This window comes from Melanaphis sacchari, unplaced genomic scaffold (genome assembly GCF_002803265.2).
Source record: "Melanaphis sacchari strain LSU unplaced genomic scaffold, SCAv2.0 Contig307_pilon_pilon, whole genome shotgun sequence".
NCBI lineage: Eukaryota > Metazoa > Arthropoda > Insecta > Hemiptera > Aphididae > Melanaphis > Melanaphis sacchari.
Window position 1 is genome coordinate 58,436 of NW_020271181.1, and position 14,090 is coordinate 72,525.

General features: G+C 31.4%; 1 pseudogene; it reads right to left on the reverse strand.

The window, feature by feature from the left end:
* Nucleotides 1–1,188: 1,188 nt before the first annotated feature.
* On the reverse strand, nucleotides 1,189–2,745 carry LOC112596184 (annotated as a pseudogene).
* Nucleotides 2,746–14,090: the final 11,345 nt, after the last annotated feature.

Consider the following 14,090-nt stretch of genomic DNA (forward strand, 5'->3'; position numbering starts at 1 on the left):
GATTAATAAACGTAGGATTAAAGTTAAGATAAGTAAGTAATAAAGATAAGTTAATTATATACTACGGGTTTCATATTTTCTCATTTTCGTTAAAGATGAAACCGACTGTGCCCACCTATTTGTATTTATTGAGGTTTATATTGTATTTAAGTTATTTTTTGGGAAAATATTCATTTATTTACAATTTTTTTCAAAATATGCAAAAATATGCAAAATAAAATTGAATGTATCTGATTCTATGTCGCACAAAACAAATTTATAACTTGGTCTGTAATGTGCACGACTAAAAGAAAAAATATGCAAAAGTCATAAACATCCTAACCCTAAATATAACATTATCAAGATATTTGTGATAAAATGGATAATATTTTGTTAGTTTTGTAATCAAAAATAATGGAAGAGAGAATTTAATAATAAAATTTATTAAAAGTAGCTAAGGAAATAGTAACTAATAAGTAATTAATACATTAATTTATTATTAATGTATCTGTTCATTAATTAATTTTTTAGTGTAAGAAGTACAACTTAGTAAATAGTATCATAAACTTGGGAATTGGGATAGTCATCTAGTAGGTATTATGTTAATACTTTACAACTAAATGACAAATTTGAAATCCATTAATACGTATCATTATTCATGTTTCACAAGCAAAGTATTACAAAATAGGTACTTACTAGTTACTATATAGGTATACCTTATCGGCGAGAGTAAATATATGCACTAGACAATATATAGGTACAACATATATCTACATTTTACAATAATAAGCGATTATAATAAAAGGTAATTTATTAAATTTAAATGCATATTTCACTTTTATGCACATTAGTTTTTACTCTGTATATATTGTATGATAATAATTTTATCATATTGCTTATGTATAAGTATTAAGTATACATCTATATTCTGAATCTAGGTCAAAATATCCAAGGACAAAATATCCAAATATATCCGTTTTTCCGAAAATAAGTGCATTACACTTTATTTTCTAATAAATCTAATAAAATATAAATATATTATATTATAATACATAAATTAATAAAATAATATAAAATAAAATGTAAAATAATCTTATTTTTTAATAAAATTAATAATTAATTTATAAAGAAAATAAGAAATTGTATCTTAATTATTGTCGAATAAAATTAGCTATTGCATTTAAAAAATTGGGAATGTCCCTAGTTCTATCATTGTATTCTTCGCAAATATGTTTTAATAAGTATTTTTTATTTTTTTTCGTTGGTGGTCCAATGGTACCCAGTTGACGCTGTGCGACTTTCGTTTCGTCTGCTGCATTTTCATGCCGCATCTTAGTAATTAATGTCCAAATTGTTGGATGCTTGTGATTAACCTAAATCAATATTAAATAAATTATATTGAATAATTTAATTTTAATTTCTAATAATAAACACTTACTAAGTTTGAAAACCGATTATTCCATCCCTCACATACATTGTTAGTCCGATCTCCGTTATTTAATGTTGCATCGTTTACATTCCAGACAGATGGTGGAAAATGAGGAGATGTTTTTTCGCAATTTTATACGTGTCTCCGATTGCCCGTTTCCGACTCTTTTATAGGACCCTATATACGTGCGCTCAAAATATTCGACCAAATCTGTGGCTTCTTCAGGCATGACACTTTTTAAATATGATAAACCTAAAAAAAAATCAATGTTTTAAATTATTATTATTTGTTTCATTATTTCAAAAAGCATTCAGGTTTTTGAAAATATTTTTTTACATAGTTTCAAGTTGTTAAAAAAGCAACGTTTTTATTAAAAAAAAATTATATTTGTGTGGAGTGGAGTTTTACGGGGTTACCCCGTAAAATGTTTAAAAATATAATTTTTTATTAAAATACGTTATTTTTTTAACAACTTGAAACTATGTAAAAAAATATTTTTAAAAACATGAATACTTTTTAAAATATGATAACTTATTATTGTTGAGAATCTCGTTAATTTTAAATAATATTTATTTAATAAATAAACGAGTTAAAAGTTTAAACGTTAATAAATAACTTGTTACTTTTTTTTTCAAATTTACTTTTAATTTAATAAGTTTTTTAATAAATTATATTTTACGTTTTAACTACTTACCTGTATCAATATCATTTATTGGTAAAAATGCCAGGCTGTCTAGCATGCCACAAAAATGTGAAAATTCCTCATTTGATCTATATAATTGTTCAAGACCTAACTGCTGTATTTTTCTATGTGTACTCAGGCAGAGATGAAAAAAGCATCCCTGGATTTGCACATCTTCTCCAATAACAGTTTTTATGGAATTTATAACTGCTTTTTCAAAGTCCACATTAATAATTTGTGGGTCTGGAAATAAATTTTTTTCGGCACATTTATGCATTATAATTTGAAACATATTTTCGTAACTTGATTCGGTTTTGTTTTTGAGTAAAATGAAAGCGGCAGTTATAAAAACACTATTTATTTTAACGCGAATGACATACAATTGATGAAATATTACTGGAGCCATTGAAAAATTTCCATCCATGTACCAGGTCGAAGCTTCAGTTAAATATTTCAAACCATTATCTGTTGCAAAAATAATTATCCGTTCAGTTTTGTCAGTCCCGTTATCGTGCAACAAAAAGCGTGTTGACTTGTCACTCAAATAACACCATTCATCCTCTATAACTAACTCATTGAGACAATTAGGATTTATTGGATTAGTTTTAGATTTTTGTCTTCTTAATCTTCTTTTTACAGTGTCTTCGGCTGGCATCAGAGCTTTTGTGTTATGGTCCACTTTTGCTACCACTTCGGAAAATATTTGTCCCGGCTTTTTTTTCACTATGCACAGCAAGTTGAATCATTTCATTCACATATTTTGTTACATTAATTTTCTCTGTATTTTTGGTACATGTCATTAAATGTGTTTTTATTATGTGCGGTTCAGAATAATCCAATTCAGATTGTAAAATCCCTGGACATTTTAATACATTTGATTTTACACAGCGCCATGATATTTTTTTTAATACCTTTATATTTAATAGTATACATATGTCCACTAAATAAGGCTTTTAAACCACCTTTGTTTGAACTCGTTATTTCCATATTATTAAATTTTAATAAATTTATAAGCTGCACTTCACTATAACACGAAAACCGAACAACGTTAACGACAATGAAGACAATAATGATGTATTTTAGATTTATATTTCGAAGTTTGGAAAACAGACACTAAATATAGGCCACAGCTTATAGTCCGTATGGCTGATGGGTACAATATAACATGATCTAATAAATAATAATCTGATAAAATCACTATAGTCACTCTCACTCACACTTGTCTTGTCGAAAATGTAAACGATAAGATACGTAATACGTACCTATTATGGCTTAGCGTCTCGTGTAATTTCCAGGTTGAAATACAATTATTATATTATTATATACGTATTATTACATTTTACTATTATTGTGGGTGCGTGTATGATATATACAGCGCGTCGATCCATGAGCTGAGATTTGCGAACTTTATTAATATTATATAATATTATTGTCATAAATATAATATATATATATATACACTATACAGCAACGTATTTTTTATTATATGAGACATTTCTAAATACGTCCATGATATATATATATAATATTATATATCAGCAAGTAACAACAATTAAAAGCTCATGGGTGGATTGGGAGAGCTATGGAATTGTATAGAAACCGGATCAGTTCCTAGATCCTTTTCTATTATATTATACATTTTTTTTATTTATAAAATTTTATTTTTCTTGTCAAAATGCTTAATATTATTTGAGTATTTGAGCTAATTTTATTAGCAAGTAAAGTGTAATGCACTTATTTTCTTTATAAATTAATTATTAATTTTATTAAAAAAATAAGATTATTTTACATTTTATTTTATATTATTTTATTAATTTATGTATTATAATATAATATATTTATATTTTATTAGAAAATAAAGTGTAATGCACTTATTTTCGGAAAAAACGGATATATTTGGATATTTTGTCCGTGGATATTTTGACCGTTGGATATTTTTTCCTTGGATATTTTGGTTTGGATATTTTGTCCGTGGATATTTTGTCCTTGGATATTTTGACCGATTACCCTATATTCTATACAATAAATACACAAATTAACATTGGGTTATTCTTTAAAATGGTTCTTCTTACTAAAATTGTACAAATCATTGCACGGGTTAATGGTACAATAGATTTTATTTAATACCACAATTCTTTTTAGTGTTATCATTTAATATTGTATTTTTAATTTTTTATTTGAGCTACTGTTATTTCTATTATCAATATTCGATACACCAGATATAATTATTATTATGTTATGTTTTCAGTCATATAAAAGATAAAAAAGTTATACTTTATTTAAGAAAAACATAGACACATGTCACATAGTTAATTTGGTGTGATTCCGGGTACCGGGAAACTTTTTCATGGCACACGTAGAAGAAAATTGATTTTTCCGGGAGAAATTTATCGGTACAAATTTCCAAATGGGTGGTAAAAATGGGTACAAATGATGGTACAATTAATGGCACAGAAAAAAAAATGGATTTTTTAACTTTGTGGTGCCAGGGAAACTTATCTGATCGGACGCAAAAAAAACGAGAGTCACTCGTTGGTGCGTCGCGCGAGGTGTCGTTAACACCGTGGAGAGTCGTACATGGTGGAAGGGGAGCGCGGTGAACAGAGTCGGAGACGCGATTGGCACATAAGATAAGGAACGACACAATAATTCGGTACGCGATACAATAATTTAGTACAAGTTACAATAAAGACATACAATAATAACCGTAGTAGTGGTGATACTACGGTATCGCCACAATATGTGTAACCTGTTTAGAGGTACCTAATATTGCCATAGTGATAGTACCTACCCACTTATACCACAGAATATTGTGTTTCTTATTTTTATACAATATTCTTATATCAATACTATTGTGGTCGTGTCCGTCGTGATGATTACGGACCGTACCAACAAACGGAAGAAAAGAAAGGCGAGATCGACGTAGTCTTTTTATCCCTTAACTTGGTGTAGTATCTTTTAAGATACGTCAAGTTTGCGAATTTTTAATTCAATAATATTTAAAGATATTTTTGATTAGACTTTTCGGATACACTGCGTTACGTATAGTTTGAAAACAGAAAAAAATTTGGTATCACTGTATTAACTCATTATCTAATATTTAGGTTTTGGTCATCTGTTTTTTTTATGTTATCAGATAGCGTGTGTCGGCGTTTTTCGTTTTGTTTTTAGACGACATAAATACGTTATTGATTATATTTTTATAAAAACAACGTATTGGTAAGTAGTTTTGCAACGTGTATTCATAATATTATATAATTAAATAATGTTTATGTATTAAATAAGTGTTCAAAGTATATGTATCTTATAAGATACATCGCCATGAACTGCCCATTTCATTAATTTTACTAATTGTATCCTACAAGATACATTGCCAATAAATACTCATTTTACTAATTTTTTTAATTGTATCCTATAAGATACATCACCAATTACTGATAGGTCTAGATATTATTTTATTTTATAGATGTTCGTTTTTCATAAAATATTATAAATTATTTATTACCTTATAAACTTATATTTTACTTACATTTATCTTCATATTAATTTAGTAAACTTTCACTATGCAACGAAGAAGAACCCAACAAATATTAAGTATGGTCCCCCCTGACTGAGAGGTAGTGGGAGTTCTGGAAACGAATCTAGTGACGAACATGTAGATTATACCTTTAATTATGATTCTTCTTCTTCTTCTTTATCAGCGAACGCTGATGAAAATGAGTTAGATGAACTTTTAAAAGATTTCGAATTGAACCCAATTGATGAAGTAAATATAAATATATTTTTATAAATTTAGAAATATGATTTATTTTTAATTTATACATATTATAATGATAGGCGACTAGAGAATTTTTTGATAGTATCGATGAAAATATAATTGAAAAAGAAATTTCAACCACCAATTTTTCACCAACTTTCGTGTCAGATATTTCGAAGCCAAGTACATCTAGCACTTTTCCATTGCCTGAAACTGAATTTGTTTCCCCACAGCCAAGTACGTCTGCAAGCATGTCTAGTAAATCTAAACAATTGTCTACTAGAACTTCAAAACGAATTTTAAACTATAATGTAAGAACGCCACCCATTCCTTTACCTTCACCACAACCCTCTCCATTACCTGAAGCTCAGTTTGTTTCTCCAAGGTCCTCAAGAAAGTATAAAATAGAACATATGCAATTTAAATGGAAAAGTGAAAAACAATTTAATTTTGGAGTTGAAATTCCAAACTACGAATTTCATACTAATAATAAAGAAGTATTAACTCCTTATGTATATTTCAAACGATTTTTTTCCGATGATATTTTTGATTTAATTGTGCAAGAAAGTAATATTTATTCTTTTCAAAAATTTGGAAAATCTGTTAATATATCTTCTGCAGAGCTAGCTGATTTTCTTGCAGTTCAGTTATGGATGGGTGTAAATAAACTTCCGGCCTACACAGACTATTGGTCAAATTTGATGGGAGTTCCTAAAGTACAAGATATTATGCCTCTAAAAAAATACCAAAAAATATTACGTTCTCTTCATTTTCAAAATAACGATGAATATGACCCTAATGATAGATTTTATAAAATCCGGCCATTCCTTAATAAAATACGTCAGAATTGTTTAAACCAAGAAGAAGGAAACCGTTATTCTATTGATGAAATGATGATTCCCTATAAGGGAACCAAAGCAGGTTCTCGTAGGCAATATATTAAGTCCAAGCCCAAAAAATGGGGCTTTAAGTTTTTTATAAGGGCTGGAATTAATGGTCAAGTATTTGACATTTTGCCATATGGTGGAGAAAGTACATTTACGGATATTAAATTTACTGATTATGAAAACAAATATTTTGGTTTGGGTGGAAAGGTAATTTTAGCTTTAGCTTCCACGATACCAAGAAAATCTCTTTCAGTTATATACTATGACAACTTTTTCACATCACCGGAACTTATTTATCACTTAAGAAAAAAGTATGGTATTCTTAGTCTAGGTACAGTACAGCAAAACCGCCTAAGAAATTGCCCACTATTAGATGAAAAAAAATTAAAAAAAAAAGGTAGAGGAAGTTACTCTGCAAAATGCGATAGAAAAAAAAAAGTCATGGTTGTCAAATGGTTTGACAATAAATCTGTTTGCTTAGCGAGTAGTTATGTTGGAGTGCATCCATTGTCAACTACAAGAAGGTATAATAAGACTACGAAGTCTAGAGTAGATGTGTCTATGCCTCAAATTGTCAAACATTATAATTCGCATATGGGTGGTGTTGACCTCGCTGATATGCTCATTGCAATTTATCGCACGAACATGAAAACACATAAGTGGTACTTAAATATTTTTTCCCAATTATTAGACGTATGTGTCAATAATGCTTGGCTCCAATATCGTAAGGACTGCGTGGAACTAAAAGAAAAAAAGGTTATGCGCCTAAAAGAATTCAGAATAAATATTGCGATTGCTCTGTCCTCTAAAAATAAGCCAAAAGTTGGTAGAAAATCTAAAGAAATGTGTATACCAGAAAATATAAAGATAAAAAAGAAAATTGTACCACGACCGATAGATGATGTTAGACTTGATCGTTATGACCATATGCCTATTGTCGGAATAAAAGGAAGATGCAGAATGTGCAAGACTGGTCAAACAACATTTTCATGTGACAAGTGTGATTCGAGGCTGTGCATCATATCAACAAGAAATTGTTTTAAAACATTTCATAAACAAAAATAAGTTAAATACGTTAGTATTATAATATTATGTAGTTTTTCATTTTTTTTTTTATCATTTTTAGTTAAAAGTTATTTTATTTTGATTAATTTTGTTATTTTTAAAATATTTTTTTAATTGTGTTATGATTACTTATAACTATACATATCAAGTTTCCAGAGGACATGGAAAATTTGAATTTTAATTTTAATTTTATTTATTGTTATTAATTTTACAAAAATGTTTATAATATTAAGTCGAAACCGAAAGGATGAACTGAATAATTTTTAAACACAATAAAAAGTTCCTATAGTGGTCTCAATCAACCGTTATTAATTATTAATTGAACCTATGAAAATATTTTAAATCTATTTTAAATAATAAAATAAGAAATAGATTATTTATAGTACTGATCAAGATCAAAAAAACAATAATTCTAAATTTAGAATAATTAAATTAGAAAAATCAAATTGAAATATTGATTTATTCGCTGTATATGTATACATGTAAATAATAACCTTATCTTGGCAATGTATCCTTAAAGATACAGGAACTACAATATCGGTTTCTGGCAATGTATCTTTTAAGATACAATTGATAACTTTGAACTTTCAAGTCCAAAATTTTTTTTGATAACAATTTTGAATTCAGCGACCATAAATTAGTTTAAAAATATCTACTTTCAAATTTTCATTCTAATATTTTGATGCTTGCCAAGTTAAGGGTGAAACTATCTGGTCAAACAATAACATAAACTGTGAAGAACACGATTTCAGTGTCCTATATGATGGACCAGCGTCATTAATTACGTCAAATACTATTGATGAAAGTTCAAATACATCTACTTATATTGTGGAGACTGACAAAATAGTCTTTGCTTTAAAAAAAGTCAAAAAAACGTTTGCTTGCACAGGAATCCCAGTTTTTCAGACTGAACATATGCAGTTATTAATTTTAACAGAACCTACATTTTTTAATTATTTCACACGAAAAACCATAACTGCTCAAAATACTGATTTATTAGCTTACATGAACACAAAATTTGTTTATGTCGAAAATTTCTTCAAATCAACTTTTACATCGTTGTATAACGATATACTACTTTTTTTTAATTTTTTTTTATTTGTTTTATTAGAAAATTTACAATCTGTATTATATAACACAATAAGTAAAATAGATAATTGATATAACACTATATACATAATAAAAATACAATGAGGCACATGATGAGGGAAATCATCCAGCGATGGTACCCTCTAGTAATTTATTTTTTTGTTCATTTATTCAATAGGTCACGGCACCAATTTCTTTTAAGTCGGCGTGGTGGGTTGTCAGGAAGAGTACGTGATGCTAGGTGAGTGACTAAAGGATTGGGATGGTGTTGCAGTTTGGAGTGAAATCTGTTATAGTATAATTTAGCTAGTTGGTCGACTTTTGGGATTCTTAAATCATTGTGTAGGGTATCATTTGTTACGTACCATGGGGCCGAGGTTATTAGCCGGAGAGTGATGGAGTGTGAAGATTGGATAGTATAGACTTGGGAAGGTTTGGCACATCCCCAGATTTGCATACCGTACGCCCAGATAGGTCCAAGTAGAGATTTGTACAATGTGGACTTTGTGTGTATTGATAGTTTGGATTTAAGAATCGGTCTGAGCAGATGAAGTCGGTAGTTAATGATTTTACGTTTGGACTTTAGATGAGGTCCCCATGTCAATCTTTTGTCTAGTAAAATTCCCAAGTATTTTACCTGATTCGATGAAGGAATCTGATTCCTTGAAGTTGGAGCGAGGGGAGGTTGTGTTTACGTAATGTAAATGGCACTTGGAAAGATTTATCGGGATTTATTAAAATTTTCCATTTGGTTGCCCAGGTGTTTATTAAATTAAGGTGATCTTGGAGATAGTTTGAAGACAAAATAGGGTCTGAATTGGAGGAGAGTATAGCTGTATCATCTGCATAAGTTGCTAAGGTTGTGTTTGCTGTTTTTGGGATGTCTGACGTATATATGTTAAATAAATCGGGTGATAAGTCACTTCCTTGTGGAACACCGGCAGAGATTTAAAAGTGGGAGGATATTGAGTAGCCCTGTCGAACTGCAAATGTACGATCATAGAGGTAGGATTGGATTATTAGATAGTAAGGAGCTGGGAGAAATAATTTTAACTTGTATAGGAGGCCATCGTGCCAAACCCTATCAAAGGCTTGGGCCACATCTAAAAAAACTCCTGGGCAGTATTCTTTATTTTCGAATGAAGTTTGAATTTTATCAGTAATTCTGTGTATTTGATGTATTGTCGAGTGAGATGTCCTGAAACCAAATTGTGTATGGGGTATTATATTGTTTGAATGAATGAGTGGTCTAATTCTTTTGATGATAATTTTCTCGAAAAGTTTAGCTAAAACTGGTAGTAGACTTATAGGTCTATAGGATGACGGTAGGTGTTTGGGTTTATCAGGTTTATGTATAAGTATTACTATAGAAAATTTCCAGATTTGAGGGAAGTGAGAGAGTCTTAACATGGAATTATAAATAAATGTGAGAAGTAATAGAGTTTTATTGGGTAAGTGTTGTAATATTTTATTTGTAATTAAGTCGTATCCAGGTGACTTCCTTGGCTTTAGTTTGCTAATTAAGTGTTTGATTTCATTTGGTGTTGTGTGTTTTGCTGGGAGAGACATTGATAAAGGACTATCATGAAATCTGGCAACGTTGTCGAGGTGTGTAGATTCAGGATTAATATTAGAGTGTGGCGTAAATATATTTGAGAGATGGGTTCCAAAAAGTTCAGTTTTATCTTTGTCAGAGATCGCTAGTTCTCCATTTGGACCATTGAGCGGTGCAGCTTGTTCTTTGATTTTGAGAATATTTTTGGTAGTTCTCCATAGAGAACCGTCATTAGAATTTAGGGATTGAAATTTTTCTTGGAAAAAGTTGGATTTGTGTTTTATAATGAGTTTTTTGATCAAATTTGATAGATTATTTAATAATCGTTTATCAGAAGGCAGGTTGGATCTTTGCCACAATGAGCGAACCCTTCTTTTTTTAACTATTAATTTTTGGATTTGGGGAGGAAGAATATTATGTTTTGAGTTGTCAGGTGTATTTGTGACATACGATGCTTTAAAAACGGCGGTTTGAATTGAGGTCGTTAGGTTTTGCGCTGCTTCATCGATTTGGTCGGTTGACTTGAGTGAGATTTTAAGGTTAGTGGCATTTTCTAGAATTTTTGAAAAGGAACTCCAATTGACTGGTCCTTTCGCTAAGGAAAGACGGGGAGGATTGTAGTTAATCTCACAATTCAGATTGAAAAGAACTGGACTGTGGTCACATGTTGGATCTGCTAGATTTACTATGGAATGAGTAATGTGTCTTGGGATTGTAGTGAGGAAATAATCTAAAATATCGGGGTGCCGGTTTTGGTGGGAAGGCCAGTAAGTAGGTCCCGGAGGAGAAATAAATGTAATTCTTGTGTTCAGTATAATATTTTGAAGCAACCGACCCCTAGTGTTATCGGTCCGACAGCCCCATTGCGAGTGTTTGGCATTAAAGTCACCGCCTATAAGAAATGAGCGGCCAAGTGAGTTCAGAAATTGGGAGAGCTGTTCAGATGATATTGCAGGCCTTGGAGGACAATAAACTGCGGATATAGTTGTGGGAATATGATTAAGAGTAATTGAGATGTTTGTAGCTTGAATAGTGTTAGTTTTGTGATTAGGTAACGGTTGGCATTGTATTTTTTTTGAAATTATAATGGCCGAGCCCCCATGGGCAGAGCCATCAGGGTGGTCGGTTCGATAAATGTTGTACCCGGGGAAAAAATTTTTAGAATTGGAAGTGAAGTGAGTTTCTGAGATAAGTGCAATGTTTATATGTTTTTCTGTGAATAGGTTGAGCAGTTCAGGTTCATGACGTTTAAGACCGTTTGCGTTCCAAAGAAAAATTCTAAGGGAGTTTACGTTCGCTTGTCTATTTAACATCTTTTAGGATTAGTTTATTTATAACAGCAGTGAGAAGTTGGATTAAAGGATTTATCACTAATTTTAATTCTGATAAGAATGAGGAAAATTGAGAGGTTAGATTGTTATCGGGTTGAGTATTAAACATATTTGAATTGAAATGATTTTTTTTGTAGTAATTTGGTTTGTCATTGCTATCTTGTGGGTGAGATACGTTTGTCGGAAGGCTTGGGAATTCCTTAGTATTATTTAAGTTGAGATTAGGTTGACCAGAGAGTGTTCCATCGCTAGTGGTTTTACCCCTCTGTACATTATAATTTAAATTAACATTTTGTTTAGTTGTGGCTTTGGAATTATTGTGAAATTTCTGAAGGTCTTTGTGAACGGTACATCCACGGTAATTTGCCGGATGACTTCCTCCACAGAGAGCGCACGTTGGAGGTTGATCTATGGATTTGGTGCAAGATGAAGATGTGTGAAGTTCAGCGCAGCGGACGCAGCGAGGTGGGTGTGAGCAATAGCTTTTGGAGTGGCCATATTTCTGGCAGTTTTGACATTGAATTACTTCCCGACGTTTATATGGTTCTGCGATTCGAACTTTGTGTGAAGAATGGATGTTACGTGGAATATATCTTTGTTGATCTCAGCTGGTTCCAGATCGACAAAGAAGAGAAGCAAATTTTTTTTTGTTATTTTGTCACGGACATTAGAAACTTGACGCACTGTGTAGCCAATTTCTTGAACTGCGATTCCAATCTCACTTAATGGGGTGGAAGGATGGATATTACGTATAACAACACGAAAAGCTTTGTTTTCGCGTTGTTGATAGGTGTGGTATTCTGCTTTATTTGCATTTAAATACTTTATCACAGCTCTATAAGAGTCGGAGTTTTTAGTGAGGATTTTTAAATCTTTAGTGGATGATTTGAATAAGAAATTTTCTGCACCGAGCAGTTTGATAAAATCGTTGCGAAGCGCAACAAAATCAAGTACCCCTTGAACCATAATTGGTGGTGGAGGTGGTGGAGGTTTGACGGATTCACTGATATCGTCTGATGCTTCGTTTGATAGAATCTGGGATGGGAACGTTATCTCTGGGTTGTCATCAACAGCAAGGCAGGAGTATCTATTTGTAGTTGAGAATATACTTTTTTGGGTCGTCTTAGCTATTTTGCTTGTGAAAAGTTCGTCAGAGGATGAAATAATCCTACCGGATTTATTAGACTTTTTTACGGTATCGTCTATGTCCATGTCATAATTATCGAACACATCACTTGATGCACTCTGTATACGACTGGACGCGGAATTAGTTTTATTTCTATTTGAGGTTTTATTTTTCGAATCAGTAGTAATTACATTATTATTAAGGTTCATTGTGCGTATTGATGTTATCGCGATTTGGGATAGGTTTATCTACAGTTTATATAATTATCTATAGCTGCCGCCGGCAACGCCGGGGAGCGCGGACGACCGTTAACTACGTAGAACCGAATAGGCCTACGAGTATAGCAATTATAATTACCAGTTTTTGAGTGATGAGGGTTTGAGAGGTTGAAATTCCGTGGCAATGACGGAAATGGGATACACTGGCCGATATCCGGATTTTTTTGACACCATTCACAATTAATTTGGTTGGGTAAGACTTGAGAAACAAAAGAAACTGCGTGCATGTATAACTGATACGTGTGTTGCGGACAACAGTCACGGAGCGAATGATATACTACTTAAACAATGTGAGTTAGACAGAAAATTACTTGAGCAACGACTCACATTAGCATCTTCTAGTCTTTCAGAATTTGCATATTTAATGGGCGGCGGATCAGGGTTTACCGCAATAAAAGTCAGTGAAATTATCTACTTGATAAAATGTAAAAAAGTCAACGTAGAAATTTCACAAAAAAAAAAAAAATTGTTTTAATGAACCGCCAGTATTATATAATAATAAAACATTATTTATGGCGCCCAAAACCCAAATTTTACAGCAATTTGGAACACGGGTGTACTGCAATGTGCTTTTACCACCTGCGTTAAAATTGGGCGGTGATTGGTTTGCCGTTCTGCCAAACATACAAGAAATTAAAAAACCACAAAGGCTTAAACCGGCCATGTCCTGGACATGGTCGTATAAAAGTCCGGAATTTCTCATGAATGCCGGTATATATACGCAGGATACAATGAAAGCTTTCCAACAGAATATATTGTTCCCGCAAGAAGTGAAAGCTGCTACGAATAATATAATCAGACAATCCATGGGATATGATACCACTAACCAAGGTCTGCAATTAAAATATTTGATAGATGAAAACACGCTTGGAAAAATGGTAGAAGATAAGTTATTTAAAATATGAGGTTGGT